Raw genomic sequence first — 17,709 nt, 5'->3', positions numbered from 1 at the left:
ATTCCCTCCCCCATCTTTCATTCCAACTTTGTATGTGTATTATATACTCAAACCTAAAATGCAAGAGCCTTTCTATTTTTTCTAATATCTCCCCCATCTTTCATTTCAACTTTCTGTGTGTATTATATACTCAAACCTAAAATGCAAGACACTTTCTATTTTTTTCTAATATTAAACAACCTAAAAAGGTGAATTTTTATTAAATGATTATCATGAAATTTTTAAAATTCTCAAATGACTATTAAAACTATATTTGTTCTTTTTTTTTCTCGTAAAAGTAGGGATGAGAGTGGGTCCAATCCCGGACCAGTAAACCCGGACCCGGAAAACCCAAGAACCAGTTAACGAGATTTTTTAGGACCGAGACCGGAAACCAGACCGGTATATAGGATCCAGTTCTGGTTCGGTTCCGGGTAAGGTACCGGGTAAAGTGGGTATAGAACCGGAAAACCCGAAAATATCAAAGTGGGTCGAATGGAACCGGGTAAAGTGGGTCTAAAACCGAAAAACTCGGAGAACAGGGTAAAGTGGGTCGAATGCATGTTTTATAATTTCACAAAATACAAAAATAAAACTAAGAAAAAAAAATTCTCTGCTTTAATATCCCAACTTTGTGAGACTATAAATCAATGAATATGAAACCAAAAATGACAAAATTATAGTCTAAAATCATGTACAAACTCTATACTACACTTTGAAAAAAACCGCATGTTATTCCGACTTCAAACGAATTAGATATGCATGTTTTAAATTTATCACAAAATACAAAGAAAGGTGAAAAACATAAAATTTTCAGCTTTGATATCCCGACTTTGAAAGACTATAAGTCAATAAATAAACACCAAAAAATAACAAACTTATAGTCAAAAATCATGTACAAACTATAAACTACATTCTGGAAAAAATCTCATGTCAATCTGACTTCAAACGAATGAGATATGCATGTTTTAAAACTATCACAGAATATTAAAAAAAAAAAAAAAAAAAAAAAAAAAAAAACTGAAAAACATAAAATTTTCAGCTTTGATATTCCGACTTTGAGAGATTATAAGTTAATGAATATAAACCTAAAAATGACAAAATTATAATCTAAAATCATGTACAAACTATAAACTATACTATGGAAAAAACCTCATGTCAATCCGACTTTAAACAAATGAGATATACATGTTTTAAACTTTTTATAGAAACCGGTTCCGATTCCTAACACGGTTCCGGTTCGTAAAGCCGGTTTACCCGGACCCGGAACCTGGATAGAGCCATTCTTTAAACCCGGGACCCGGACCGGTTTTACATATTCCGGTTCTAACAGTTCCGGTTCCGATCCGATTTTGCGGTTCTAAATCTCAACGCTCCGTAAAAGTGTCCACACTAAAAGTCTAAAAGTGCTCTTATAGCATTGGCCTATAAAAACGCATACTTAGCATATGAAGTTCCGTAACATTGAGCGGGCCATATAGCCTATATCATTATCTTATTAAGGGAACTTTTTGGCTAAGCTACATAAATAAGGGATGAAAAGCAAACTATGCACCGGAAACAGACAAAACTTAACGGCGAACTCTTCATTCAATTTGTCATTCTCTCTCAACGGCCAACGTCCAATCACCAATCTCCGGCGATCATTACCGGTAATCTGCCAATGCCACCACTATTTTTCTATCCCCCTTATTCGTTTGTCTGCTATCTTTAAAATCCATTGGATATCTCATAATATTGATCGATTTAATGGGAAATGCACGATCTTTATTAATAATTTCATTGGGGTTTCTCATATACCTGTTCGAATTCTCCGTATCTGATCCGGATTCGAGCCACAATTGTCCCAAAACCAACACGTCTTTACTTCATTTCACAAGCCAGTTCGTTATGTCTCAGCATCAGCTAAGAGGGTATTTTAGTATAATTGATGATTGTTCTTTTAAGGTTAGCAAATTCGATATGCTCTCTGGGGGGTCCGATGTTTATTGGTGGGGTGCTGTTGGCGATAATTATGAGAATTTAACATCTGGGTTTGTTATCTCTGATGAAAAACTCAACACAACTACTTATAAAAATGATAGCTTTAATGTTACTTTGATGAGTAATGTTACTTGGGATGATATCAAGGTCGTATCTGTTTGGAAGAAATCAATGGCTTCTGATTTCGGACATTTGATGTTGAAGGAAATGACCGAATCCCCCTCCCCCTCCCCCTCCCCTGCTCCTGCCCCTGCCCCATCAACCATTAATTTTACTGGAAGTTCTGTTGTTGAGATTGATGGAGAGCCTACTATGTTTGATAATTGTAAAGTTTTATCAGATACTTATAGGTTAAGGTGGACATTGAGAGAAGATGATAATGTGATTGATATCGGACTGGAGGGAGCAATTGATATTGGAAACTATATGGCTTTTGGATGGGCAGATCCGTCCAACAAAAAAGATTATATGCTTGATGCTGACGTGGCAGTGACTGGTATTACCGAAGAAGGAATGCCTTTTGTGGATGATTATCATATCACTAAGTATAGTGCATGTATGAAAAACAAGAATGGTAGAGCTGAAGGTGTTTGTCCAGACATCTTGTATCATAATGATGAAAAGGTCAACAACACAATATTGGTTTATGGACATAGGAAAGATGGTGTCTCATTTATTCGATATCAAAGACCAATAAAATCTATTGACAAAAACTACGATTGGGATGTAGATCTAAAAAAGAACATGACATGTATATGGGCTTTAGGTTCAATCAGGCCACCTGATTCCATCCAACCTCTTTACCTTCCTGAAAACCATGGCAAGACTTATGGTCATGTTGATGTCAATATTTCAGAGAGTGTTAACGAATGCTCGGGCCCACTTGATGCAAAAAACAAACAAGATCAAGATCTTGTAATAGCCGAAAAAAACGAGCCACTAGTTGTTACTTTAGGTCCAGCTTTACATTACCCAAATCCACCAAACCCTTCTAAGGTTCTTTACATTAACAAGAAAGAATCACCTCTTGTGAGAATCGAAAGGGGTGTTCTTGTAAAGTTCTCAATACAAGCTGGTCATAATGTGGCATTTTACATCACTTCTGATCCAGTTGGTGGAAATGCAATGAGTAGAAATGTATCCGAAACGGTTTATGCAGGTGGACAAATGGCACATGGAGTACAATCAAAGCCTAAAGAGTTAGAATGGTCACCCGATCGAAATATCCCTAATGAAATCTACTATCAATCTCTTTACACCCCAAAAATGGGGTGGAAAATAGAAGTTGTAGATGGAGGGCTTAGTGATATGTATAACAACAGTGTTTTCTTAGATGATCAACAAGTTACATTCTATTGGACACTTTCAAAGAAATCGATATCTATTGCAGCTAGAAGTGAGAAGAAAACCGGGTATCTTGCTATTGCATTTGGAGAAAAAATGAAGAATAGTTTTGCCTATGTGGGATGGGTTGATGGAAATGGAACTGGACGTGTGAATACGTATTGGATTGATGGAAATAATGTACAAAGTATACATCCCACAAATGAAAACTTGACATATGTAAGATGCAAAAACGAACAAGGAATCATAACTCTAGAATTCTCCCGACCTTTGAAGCCAGAATGTCATGGAGATAAAAAGGTGGAATGTAAAAACATTGTGGAGCCCACGTCTCTTCTTAAAGTGATATGGGCAATGGGGACAAAATGGTCAGCAGATAATTTGACTGATAGTAATATGCATTCAAGCACAAGTAGTAAAGCAGTTAGGGTTTCACTTTTACGTGGTTCAGCTGAAGCTGATGAGGATTTAAAACCTGTTTTAGCTGTGCATGGGTTCATGATGTTTCTTGCATGGGGTATGTTTCTGCCAGGTGGCGTTTTGGCTGCTCGATATATGAAAAATTTTAATAGTGATTTCTGGTTCAAGATTCATGTTTATTCACAGTGTTCAGGGTTGACAATTACTTTCCTTGGGATTCTTTTTGCTGCAGCTGAGGTTCGGGGTTTACATCTTAACTCATTACATGTCAAATTTGGAATCTTGACTTTAATATTGGGTTTTATACAACCGATTAACGCGTACTTTAGACCTAAAGAAGCGCCTGATGGAGAACAACCGTTGCGTCAAAGGGTAGTTTGGGAATATATGCATGGTTATGCTGGAAAATTGGCTGTTTGTATTGGGATTATTTCTATTTTTACTGGGTTGAAGCATTTAGGGGATAGATATAATGCTGAAAATGTTAAGGGGTTGACTTGTGCTTTGGTGATTTGGGTTTTGGTGGGAGTTGTTAGTGTTTTATACTTGGAATATGTTCGGGGAAGGAGTTTAAGAGAGAGAAGTGGAGGGAGAGGTAATTTTGTTTTGGGTGATGGTGAAGATGAGGAAACCGATCTTTTAAGTCCAAGCACGATAGATGAAGGAAATATGGAAAGAATTATGGGTTCTTCAGTAAGAAAGGAAATTCAGCTGGAACCTTTGGGTAGATAGGATTTTTATATAAAAAAAAATAGGCGTTTTTAGCAGATTTTGTTTTTCTAATTCATTGATGCAAACTGCCTTTGTTCTTGGAAGGCTTCTAGTGTCAACTTAGAACCATGTTCGATTCTCTGGAGACAAAATGATATGTAGTGTGGTTTTCAATGCTACTCAGGTACTGTTTTTTATTACCTTAGTTAAGGTCTTACTAATACTGCAAAACTTTGACTTTTTCTATTTGGTTTTTGATATTCTTGCAGATTGGTATGCATTTGTGCTGTTGCAGGTCAATTTTCTTCTAAATCTCCAGGTAACTATTTTGGTCCTTGATAACTCTTTACTTGTAAATATGCTTTTCATGCTGGTTGTATTTCTATGGAATATGTGTTGGAGGAGTTGATTTAAGGAATTAACAGTAATCAGTAGGAAACTTTGGATAATCTTAACGATCATGTAGGACTCACTTTCCTCGATAAACAATTTGAAGATATACACCTTCGTTGCACAAACCTTTTTTGGATAGTTTTCTGCACAAAAACTTGAAGAATCACTAAAGTCTGTGTGTTTTCTTTCTCAAGTACGAAAACTGATTTTCGAGAATATAAATATTATTTTTCATGCCAGTTGGATAAACGTAGAAATTGGCGGTTAGAAGTAGTTAGATGGTAGTTTTGGCGCTATTGACAAATTGACATAAGAGTCAAGCGGTTATATCCGCCAACAAGGTTAGACAAATTCATTGGATCTATTAATACCATTGTTGCCCTATGCTTGATCCCATTGTCAATTTGCTAGAAATCCATGCCATCTTAGGATAAATCAATTATACGAGGGTATACTCACACCTCCAAACTCACATTATAGTAGATACTAAATCTGTCAGGCCTCAAGTTAATCCCGATCACACCAAATGTTATGACACTAAATCTAATTATATGAGCGTTTACTCCACTCTTGAAGATGATAATATGTATAGAAGTTTCTACACTACTCCAATGTTGATATCTGACCCTATTACAAGCCATGTGCCCCTATTCATTCATGAGGCATCCAAAGCCAAGCCCGTTAAAGCGGCAAAACTTCAGATTGTAGGTAATCCTTTTATTCATGCATGTAAACATGTATTTTTTTTTTTCAAAAGAACTACTAAGAAAAAAATCAATCTCTTATCCACTTGCACTTGATGGTGTGACCCTTCAAGCACATATCTTGGGATGATGTAAACAAGGGTGTTCCGGTCACTACGTGTAAGGCTTCCAAATTGAATTCAACGCCTGACATTTTATTAGAGGAAAATTGAGTTCCCCACCCTTAGAGATTTCAAATGGGCTTTAGCCACATCTATATTACCGACTTGTGTATCAAATCCCCTATTTCTAGATAACTGCTTCGTTAAGTGTCCTTCATATTCTTTTGAGTTAGAACAAATCCCACGAAAATCAGGTCGTGTGTCATCAACTTGCACACCGGGCAATATCTAACGCTTAGTGTCGACACATGCTATTATACATTTGTTTATAATCCTTATCCAAACTAGGATCACTACCATAATATATAGAAATAAGTGAAATCGGTTTCAGGCATAGTGAAATATCACGGATTAAGTTTCTTAGTAACTCTGTCTCTTTGTCTCTTTACTACTGACAACAAAGGCTGTAAACTTCGACTTTATTGTCGAATTAGCAATACACATTTTCCTTTTAGAAACCAGTGAAATGGCATCTATGAAGAAAGAACACCCAACCACTCCTAGGAGAAAAAATCTTCTACGTTGGTAATCCAACTTGCATTTGTAGTCAAAGGAAATCGGACATATGACAAACAACAATCCTTAGTTTTATTGAGTTATTTAAGCATCCATCCTATAACTAGCCAATGATGACTACTAGGGTTACTAGTGAACCTACTAAGCACTCATCGTATAACTAATTAACTAGTTATTTAAGCACCCATCATACATTAAGCAACCACTCGCTTTTGAATATACGAGTTTGAGTTTTGATACCACTTTCTCGTATTTAGGCATAAGCTTCTCACTCTTATCCATAGTAGTTCTAACCAAAGAAAAATTTGGACAATTGAATTTCTTTAAGCCCTTTCTCAATATAATGAGATTGTGTAATAACAATTGTCATCAACATATAAACAAATGGAGAGGTTATCTGGTTCCTCCTTTCATGGAGAATCTTGATGACAAAATTTTGTTAGTTAAATCAACTTGTCTTTGGTTTGTTCTGGATAACAATTGTCATCAACATATAAACAAATGATTACTTTATTAGTAGACTAACTAAATTTACTTTATACACACTTATCTGATCTGTGTGGAACAACACCACTTGACAAGATAACCTCGTCAAACTTTTGATGTCATTGTTAAGTGTCTGTTTAAGTTTATATAGAGATTTAACCAACTTACACTTGTCATGTTCATTATTACCTATGGTGAAACCGATTATCATACACCTCCTTTTTATGTCACCATTCATGAATGTTGTTTTGACGTTCATTTGGTGAATCACTCGATTATCAATAGCCTCCAAGTCTAGTTGAAATCTAATAGTGGAGATTCGTGCTATCAGAGCTTATATACATAGAAATTGCCAATTCAAGTTTTGCTAAAGATACTCAAGCCTTGAACTTATATAGTTCTTTGTACTTTGATCTTCCTTTAGGGATTTACTTATAATCTAATGGTTTGCAACTGCATGGAAGATCTGATAATACCCAAGTATTATGTCTCGTGATGGCTTTCATCATTGATTGCCTCTTTGTAGAAAGCAACATCTTCAGTGTCTACTGACTACCTCATTGGATCTTTTTGGAACCTCGTCTATACAAACACAATATGATTATATGGAAGTAACCTCATCTATAGGACCCCTTATAGTTGAAAATCGGGAACAAATGATGTTGCTTTCCTTTCATTTGGCTCATATGGTTGTAGACTGACTCATTAGGAGTAAATTTTCAGTCATCTTCCTTGTCAGTTCCACTTTTACTTGAAACCAAGTCTTTTGATCTATGTATAAATGAGAATCCAGTCTCATAAAAAATTGCATCTCCTGGTTCTATTACGGTATTAACCGAAATAGATTCATGGACTGTATAACATAACCATTATAAGTTGTGGAATGGTTTACTTATAAAATTAAATACAATATATACCTCTTTCACTAATTTTTTTTGTTTGATTGTGAAACGTCCCAAAAATAAGACCAAAATTTTCATTTTTCAATTAATAAAACATTATCCCAAAAGATCAAAATAATCCTCAAAAGATCAAATGTATCAAAACATCACAAGTTATCAGAGTTATCATGAAAATGCGGAACTATATCGTGTGTGCACTGCAATCACCCCAAGCTTTTTCCATTTGCACCAGAAGTACCTGAAACATAAACTGAAAACTGTAAACACGTAGCTTAGTGAGTTTCCCACAATACCACATACCATACATAACTAAACACATAACAGGCTCCGCCCAATGAGTGTAACGGGCCACACCCACACTCACATAACGGGCCCCACCTACTGAATATAACGGGCCCCGCCCACTTCGTATAATGGGCCCCGCCCACATACAAATCATATAAGCATAACAAGGTAATAAGATACAGAATAACCATCGGGCCCTGCCTAGTAAGCATACAAGCACATACACATACAAGAGTCCCACAAAAATCTTGTATTCTAGCATAATAGATCGTGGGTCGTCATTCGTGCCTTAGACCCGCTAAACCCAATGAGGAAACTCACCTCAGACTGCTGAATCTCACAGATAATACTCTAGTTGTTGGCCCGCTGAAATCCCCGCGCTATCAATAAAAATAACATCCAATTAATAATTGGATCTTGACTCATACTTAGAGTCCAAACTAGGGTAAAAGACCATTTTTACCCTTTACCGAACTTGGCACAAAGCCAAGGCCCAACCTAACTATCCAAAAGGCCCAAACTCCAAAATGATCACCCAAAGCCCAAACATGGCCCAATTTTCCAAATTGGGCCCAAACCCATCATAGGCCTAAAATCAACGGTCCAACCCCAATAACGGGTCCTCACGTCGTGAACAGACCTTAGTCACGTCGTGGGGACCAACTCGACTCAGTCCCGATTCAGCGAGTCAACTCAACTCATCAAGAAGATTCCAGTCTCCTTCACGTCGTGACCCAACCTTGAGTCACGTCGTGGCCCAATCTGGACAAAATAGATGGGATGGCCAACATTCTCACGTCGTGATGACCCTAACCCTCACGTCGTGAGATCTGACAAGCTTAAAACAATAAGCTCTTAATCCTTACAACCATAAGTTGGGACTTTCCAGGGGGTCTTCCTTTACCCAAAGGATGATAAAAATTTTGGCTTTTTAGTCATGCATGTCCAATGCATGGCTCAAACTCTTACTAGACTAAAAGTGGGGGAAAATAAGATCTAGACTCAAACTTGGAGTCCTAAACTACACCAAAACTCAGATCCAAAGACTATGTTGAAGAGAATGAGTCAATGATTCATAAAGTTGCCAACTTTATTGACCCCATGCAAACAATCCGACCCAAACATGCAAAAATGAGCTTATAACTTAGATCTAGAATGAAAAAGGTAAAAAGGTCCAAGCTTTATGACTTACAATGATCCAAAAGCTCCAAGAGATTGCAAGGTGGAAGCCAAAACGCCAAGAGGTTGCTCAACCAAGGTCTCCTTCCACTTCAAGTAGCTAAAAACCACCAAAGAATGCTGTAAAGATCTCAAAAATGCCTAAGAGCTTCAAGAGGGTCGAGATTAAGGTTTTCTAGAGGCTTAGAGGGTGAGAGAGGTTGAGGATGGATAACCCTAGCCTCTCATTCAATTAAATACCCGAAAATTAGGGTTTTGGGTCATTAAATCGCGCTCACGTCGTGAGACCTTATGCCTCACATCGTGAGTTTCCAAAAACGCGGGGCAACAGGTCAATGGTCACTCACGACATGATCCCCAAGATCTCACGTCATGAGGACCCCCATAATGCAAAATAAAAGAATGAATTTTTGTACCTTAGGATTTCAGATGTTACAGATTGGTGTTATGACCATCTCAAATCCATAACCTCAAACATAACTCAATTTTTGTTTTTCTGTTAACTGAATTAAGACAGAGATACAATGTTTCTTTTGTTTCAAACTGTATCTAAAAAATAGCAAGTCATTAACATGGCTTTGCCCTAAAACCCCTCATCACTCAAACCTGAATAAGACAATATGGAATTAACTGTTTCTGTGAGAACTCTATTTTTCATCTTTGGCACACCTTTTTGTTATTGTGTATAAGGAATTAAGGATTCGAAGTATCATGTATTAAGCCTATGATTGAACATACATTGGATCGTAATACTCTCCATTGCTTTGGGTGTGAAGTCTCTTAATTAAGTTACTTTGTTGCAAATCAACATCATTTTATACAACCTTAAATTTATTTATGGCATTGTCTTTAGCATGTAGTAATATACATACCAAAACCGGTGTATGGTCTTCAATAAATGTGACAACATAGTTCTTGTTTCCTAAAGACTAGTCGGTATGTAAACCACATAGGTCTCTCGCTTTAACAAAACCTAAGCTTGCCTAGTTATTGTAGATAACATTTATTTTTTGTACTTTCCAATTAGTGTGAAAAGCTAGAATAAAATTACTTTTAGGCATTTCAAACAAGTGCTTATAATAAACATGTTATAAACGAACATGCCAAAGAAAAGGCTCAACAATATTAGGATTTGTCATATAAATTGAAGCATGTATAAAGATTATTACTATGATTTGGTATAACCGTGCTACTACTTAAATATGCAAATTCCTCAAATAAACCACACTTAGATGATATAAATATGTATTAGATTAAATCCCTTGTTTATAACCACATTTGTTCAACAAACTTCCAAAAGCTAAAGCTTTCCTAATCGTTGAAACATGTACGTAGCAAGGATTAAGATTTTTTTTTTCAGGGCTAAACTCTAATACCACTAATCCTTCACCAAGAATGAGAGAGATAGAGTATTTCACTTGTTATGACATATCTTTATATGCCCTGAACCAATTTTTTATTTTTGCTTACATGACTTGTTCCACTTTTGTTAATCCACAAAGCCAAATCAACATTATCAATATGATATGTAAGAAATTTGTTGGTAAAGTTGTTTTTCCGAAACCATTCTTGCCTTGGCTAATTGACAATCATAATTGAAGTCAAAGGATTTGCCACATATCCAACACATTGTGTTACTTAGATTTGTCTAAAACCACCTTTCCTTTAATCCCTTCGTCCAATATATTCTCTGTAAAGCGAGACTCTGAAACATCTTTTTTCTTAGGTTTGTCATTTCTTGCGTCGGGATGGATTCCAATGAATCACTATTTGTACCAAAGGCATCTCTTCCTTTTTGTGTATGAACACATGCTTTCTAATAAGATGGCAACTTGACAATCACACTAGATACTAAGATAACTCATTGTACTCATCATCCTCTCACTAGCTCCCTAGTCATGTTGCCTCAAGAGGTTCACCTTCCATGATCTCCGACATGGGGATACTCCAACACATACACAACTTCATTGCAGTAAGGAAGAAGTACATTTTCTTTTGCCATATCTAGAAGCCATTTCGTTCAGGCTCAACCAACTTATTGAATTTTGTCATGATAGTCACTAAATTTAGATTGTTGGAGTTGATTGAAAGGGTTAATAGTGTCAAAAGAAAACTTGGACAATCTCAATAATCACATTGGAATCACTTTCTTGAAGAAATAATTCAACCCTATACAATTTGGGTTACACAAACTCTGATAATGAAATAGAGCACTGAAATGCCTAGCACACAAAATTAAGAAAATCACTAAAGTGCATGTGTGTTTTCTTGTTCAAGTGAGACCATAAACATTTATCTGTTAGCATTATAAATTAGTTTGGGCTTATTTTATATTGTGCTTTTTTGTTTCCTTTTGCTTGGTCAACCGTAGATAATTTTCCTATTTATAAACTTATTTCACATTCTGTCTTTTTATAGTTTTCTTTCAATATTGAAACTCTGGCCGTTTTCTCTATAGATCGTTATTAGTTTACACATTATCAACAAAGTAGTGTTTTTGCAGTTTGGCATAATTGATGGAACGACGTGGCCGAAAGGAGAAATATGTGTTTCGATCTTTTCTATAGCATGCTTATATGTTGTTCTTGCTAATCTTGATAGATATCTTGAACCTGCAATGTTTTGATGTTGGAGTGTAATAGAAATTATCCCCCAAAATTGCATTCTAATCAACAGTTACACCAAGTTATATTCTTGTGGTTTTTATATAGATTTAATCCATTGTTAGATTGTTTCTCTCTCTCTCTCTCTACACCATTTGATGACTCTTACATCATGATGCTCATTGTGTGGTATATTTTCATGTAGAACATTTTCATTACAAAGGGATGATTCATTCTTGGAGCAGAAATTAAACATCAATGGAGGCTGTTTTGCATCTTGTACACAAAACTTGATTCGTATATGTTATTCTTAACATTATCATTTTTCAGCTTTTTATTGTGTTTTATAGTTGATTATGAATTGAAATTATTTTAAAAAAAAATGCAATATTTTACTTCATATGCCTAATATATTATACCCTGTATATCTTTCTACATCAATGATTCAAAACTGTTCATACAAACAATTTAAACAAGAAACACAAAGGTGGGACCATATATATTGAAATCTTAAAGCTTTTTATTGAACACTAATATACAGTACTCAAACATGATCAAACACATTTAAAGATGCAACATTTTTTAACCGAAAACAAAACTTAAATTTTAATAATTTTGAACCTCCGTTTCAACACCTAAACCATATAAAACACCAGCATATTTCTCAGTGGATCCATTAAAGTAACTTTCTTTCAATTTCTTGAAAGCATGAGAAGTAAGCAAACTATCGGATCCTGCTTGATGACAAACACCGATTCTTTTAACTTCCAAGATCTCTGCAAGTTTATTCAAACCACCATGAAGATGATTGCAAAACCTCATTAAATGTTTGATATCATAAATGATTGGGAAGTAAATCCTGATCAAATTAAAGAACCCCATTTGAGATTCAGGCAATTCCTTTCGTGTCAATAGCTTAAGCAAGTATCCGAAATCATACCCACTATGAAAAGTCACCCAACAAACATTACCATTCAAAACAATCCCAGATGACATTAAAAGTTCCCCAAATCGATTTGCATCAATACCCTCTTCTGTATTCTTTTGGAAATCAATCCCACACAGTTTCAACATCTCAATGGAATCGTTTGCAAAGATGTCTTCATTAACGTTAAATTCCCTGAAATTGAACTGCCAAATGCAGTGTTTTTCAGTCCCACAAGTGGGAAGATTTCCATCCTCATCGGAAAATGTTAAACCCAATTGAATCAATTTCAACATATCAACATTATCCTTTAATGTGTGATAGTTGTAGTCATTTATATTCTTGAATTGCGCCAAAGGGCGAAGCACAACACCAGGGAATTCAGTATCCATTGCAATATAAGGGTAATCATCAACAATCTCTCGAATCAAAGCAAACTCTTCTTCAAGATTATAATCCCATACCTCCCTGATTTCAACGGAATCGCTTTTGGGCAGCAAAATAGACATATTGAATCGACAATTTTCCAGCTGGATCTGCAATACCCAGAAAAAGAAAAAAAAAACGAAAACCCTAATTTCAAGCTCAAACCCAGAAATAGAAACAGTGAAAAATCTAAAAACTTCGATAATAATAGATCTTGAAGATTGAGAACATGATTAAAGGGTATACGTATATAATTTCAAGATTGCAAAACGATGTTACCTTTTGGGGTTTGAGAAGAGATCTTGAAGTTGTGAACACTTAAATCGTTTCTGGTTTTCTAGATTCGAAGTGTTTAATCGACGATTCTTTCTTTATTTGAAGGGTTGAAAGAGATGGAGCCTTCCTAGTTCCTCCAGCTGAGCTAGAGAGGCGGGGCGAAGTTTAGGGGTGGGTTGGAAAGCTCTGCAATCGACTTGGATAGGCTATGTGGGAGAAACGATATAAGATAAAGTACAGTGTCAAAACTAAAAAAACATCAACGGCGTCCTTTATTTACAAGTTACAACCAGGAAAGCCTAGCTTCACTCCGGAATGATTTTTGTGTTTTTTTAACGATATATATATATATATTTTTTTTTTGACTAAATAACCAAAAGTGACAAGTTGCTAAACAATTGTAGCAAAAGCCTAACCTCTAGTTTTCCAGTTTAAATAAAGAAAATAAAAGAAGGGAAAAGAAAGTAAAAAGAGAAAATAAAAGAAATAAAAAGAAAATAAAATTTTCTTTTGTGTCTCCGAGTTGAAGACAAGTGGAAGGAAAGTTAATTATTTTGTTTTTTTTTTTTCAAATTGAAATGAAAAGGGATTGGTTAAATGGACATCCTATTTTACCATTTACACATCCTTAATTTTTAGGAGGAAAAGTGAGCATTCAATTACCTTCCATTTTCTTCCTTAAATGAAAATAGAAACACCAATTTTTTTTTACTTTCTTCTCATTTTCACTTTTTTTTTCTCTCATTAAGTGGTACTCGTAGACGAGATGTAAAGATCTTTTGTGTTTTTTATACTAAAATGTAAAAGTTTTGACTATAATGGCCAAAAATATCAAATTAGCTAAAGAATTATGGTAAAAAACTAAATGCATTGTAGATTAATATTGCTAAGCTCAATGAGCTTTAATATATATATATATATATATATATATATATATATATATATATATATATATATATATATATATATATATAAGTTTGTCCTTTATTTACAACAAGGTTACAATACGTGGGAACCATGATTATATATTTATAAAATTTTATTAAATTAATAAGATTTAAGTTATTTTTAATACCCAATATACGTAATGTATGTGAAAACATTTAATATAATTATAATTTATAAAATATAATATAAATTTGAATAGAGTGTACAAAAATCATAATTAAACATGTAAATAACATCGATATATGAAAAATTAAAAATAAAAGATGTAATAAAAATAAATAAACATAACACAATAAATTACAAATTAAAAACTACAAATTGTTTATAAATTTCTAAAAACTTCTTTATAGATACCATTTAAAGTTTTGTTTGTAAGTCTGTCATCATTATCTAAAACTAAAAATTTTAATCATTCTCTATTTTGTTTCCTGGTGAATTACAAATTAACAAATTTCTAAAAATTTAGTTATTCAAGTTTTGTTTCTTTTTTCAAAAGTTTTAAAGTTTTACATATTTGATTGTGATCATCATTAAAAACGAATTATTAGTATCGATTTGGGTCCAAAACTTTTGTTCAAATTTGTGGTTATCAATGGTTATTTTTGGAATACTCAACATGGTCACATAATTCCTTAGGTATGGTTTGTTTGGTTGAATGGAATAGAATGGAATGAAATGAAAAAGGAATGGTTTAAACTATCTATATTTAACTGAATGGTTAAGATGAAAATATATTTTATATGTTTTAAAATGTTTTTTGATAGGATCTTATAGTCATGATCTTGCAAAGTGAAAAATGATCATATGACTTGCCTCCAATGCTTACACACTCATTCACACCAAGTTCTCATAAGATCAAAAAATTAATGTAACATCCCAAAAGTCACGATAAATTTTTTTCATTTTTAATTAAGGAAAATCATTGTTTTCAATCAAACCCAGTAAATAAAACCCAAGATCAAGTACAATTGTTGCAAAATCAATGTATCATAACAACTCTAAAACATGTCGCCAAAGGATGTGTACGATCACGCATTTGCTTTTCCCTGATCGTCTGAAGTACCTGAAACAATAAATTAATCTGTAAGTCAAAGCTTAGTGAGTTCCCCCAAAGTACCACACATAACCAATACAGATAACAACATGCATATATGAACCTTCAGCCTGACTGGACCGTCGCACATGCCTACAGCCTACCTGGACTGCTCTCCGGGCCTTCGGCCTGACTGGACCACCTCGCATGCCTTCAGTCTATCCGGACCCCCCTAGGTATTTTGGTCTTCAACACAAAACAGGACCTCCTCAACCCAAAAACCATAACATGTCGACATATAAAAATAACAATCAATAACCAATAACACATGTAATCATACAGATCTACCAATCTAACGCATACGCAATGAACACATGTAATCATACCGATTTACCAATCTAACATATACTCAGCATAACATCAAACTAATATACCAAGATCCATGATCCAATAGACTTGTATTGGTGCCTTTGACTCACAAGTACAGTGAAGAAAAACTTACCTCACAATTCGAAAGGATAACTAAATAGATTACAGCTCCAACGATTGACACTTCGGGTCACCTATACTACAAACAATGACTTTGTCTCAAATTACTGCTCAAAATACGCAAAATGTCCCTAGGTCAAAAACCTAGTCAAAGGTCAAAGTCAACAAGTCAAAATCAAAGGAACTTCTCAAGCTGACTGAGTACGCCCCGCGTACTTAACTCTTACGGTGGGCATAGTCGAGGATCAAGCGGACCATCAGGGCTTCAGCCCAGTACGCGCAACGTACCATTTGGTACACCTGTCGTACTATGTATGACCTATTTTTTTGTAACAATTGGGAATTTTCCGTCACCAATTCTCACTATGTTGGGGTGCAAAGTTATTCATTCATGACTTTGTAAATGTTTGACTTTTGTAAAACCCACTTGCATGTGGTGCTTTAGCCTTTAGACCCATTTGTTAGAGAATGAGAGAGAGAGAGAGAGATGTAAACACCTCTATAAATAGTGGGTTCATACCACTTGTAGAGGTGTGCTTGAGAGATGTAAAAGTGAGTGTGTAAGTGTGTGTTAATTATGTAGTCTAGATCTAGATCCTTTTTGTGTAACACCATATACATTCAATATATCTCTTAAACACCCAAATCACCATGTTCAATTGTGCAAGCTTTAATTCTGCATGTCCAACCATGTTCTTTGTCACTACACACTAGAGACCGATGATAATGATAGAACTTTTCATATTGCAGGAAAATATGATTAGTTAAATGATAATAATAGGGTAAAAATGAGTGACCAAAAAGTTATGTCACTTTGCATGATAGTGGGTGTATTTGGAAAGTACATAACAAAGTGATGCCAAGTATATAAGTGTTGCGAAAATCTGAATCTGATTGGAGGAGTTATGATTTTGTAAAAGATAAAAACCAACCACGTTAATAACGTTATTAATGTCAAAATAGCATAGCGAGATCGGTTGAGTTTTGGCTAACGTCACGAAATGGAAAATCATAGCAACCCGTGAGATAAGGACTTTGAAAGGAAAAAGGTCAAAAATGAAATTCGTACGAATGAGATACGATTTTTAGAAAAATATAAATTATGGGTTAAAAACAAAAGTCAAAATTTGCAACACGACCTTAAGGAAAGTTGTAGTACTAGAAGAGAGCTACACAAATATATAAAGAGGGTAACAAAACAAGATTCATATAAGGAATATATGATTTTTTATAAAAGATTTAGGGGTGCACGTCAGGTGTGCGTCATGCGTGGCACGAACACCTGACACCGAGATTCGTCGAAGATTAGGGAGCCGTGGACCATCAAAAGTGTGACATGTGGCGAACTCTAGATAGATTTACAAAGCAAGTGCACCCTGTGCATGAAATGCATCGTGCGCACAACCCTATAAATAAAGGTGTTGACTATCTGATTTTCCTTATTCCAAATACTCTCTCTATGTAGCATCTGGTTCTTGGTACGTATTCTTTGTAATTAACTCTTTAAATATTGCATTTTTGGCCTTGGACTCGGCGAGTTGAAGGACCAACTCGCTGAGTAGAAGCGGGATAAGATGCGGGGTCTAAGCTATGGACTCGGCGAGTAGACCCTGTCTGGGCAAAAACCCTAACACGGGTGTTTGCACCCTATTTAAACGCTCTAACTTGGCCTCCCTTGTCCCTAACACTTCCAGAGAGCTGTAGAGCGAAACCCTAGCCCCCATATTGTTCTTGTGAGTGATCTTGGCTTTGTAAAGGGGGTTGGAGCTTAGAAGAAGGAGGAGGAGGTTGAAGAGTGCAAGGAGGGGAGGTAGATCCGAATTCTACACTGTGAGAAGCTTCCATTCAGGTAGAAAGTCCCTACCTTGATCTCTAGTTCATTAGTTCCCTTTTTTGTCCCTAATTGGTGGTTTTCAAGCCCTAAAACCTCAAACTCCATGTGTTTA

At 35.2% G+C, this 17,709-nt stretch overlaps 2 pseudogenes across 2 annotated transcripts; one reads left to right on the top strand and one right to left on the bottom strand.

Annotated features, from left to right (window-relative positions):
- Nucleotides 1-1,525: 1,525 nt before the first annotated feature.
- On the top strand, nucleotides 1,526-12,066 carry LOC145088678 (cytochrome b561, DM13 and DOMON domain-containing protein At5g54830 pseudogene; annotated as a pseudogene). Its single transcript, XR_013701192.1, has 3 exons — nucleotides 1,526-4,621; nucleotides 4,707-4,756; nucleotides 11,872-12,066. The product of XR_013701192.1 is annotated as a cytochrome b561, DM13 and DOMON domain-containing protein At5g54830 pseudogene (transcript).
- Nucleotides 12,067-12,166: 100 nt separating this feature from the next.
- On the bottom strand, nucleotides 12,167-13,598 carry LOC145088688 (putative CCR4-associated factor 1 homolog 10 pseudogene; annotated as a pseudogene). The gene is made up of 2 exons (XR_013701194.1): nucleotides 13,297-13,598; nucleotides 12,167-13,127 (listed from the first exon to the last, which is right to left on the bottom strand). The product of XR_013701194.1 is annotated as a putative CCR4-associated factor 1 homolog 10 pseudogene (transcript).
- Nucleotides 13,599-17,709: the final 4,111 nt, after the last annotated feature.

Source organism: Lactuca serriola, chromosome 1 (assembly GCF_051521515.1).
Source record: "Lactuca serriola cultivar US96UC23 chromosome 1, Lser_US96UC23_V15, whole genome shotgun sequence".
Classification (NCBI taxonomy): domain Eukaryota; kingdom Viridiplantae; phylum Streptophyta; class Magnoliopsida; order Asterales; family Asteraceae; genus Lactuca; species Lactuca serriola.
The sequence above is the reverse complement of the archived record's forward strand: the minus strand, read 5'-3'. Positions and strand labels throughout refer to the sequence as shown.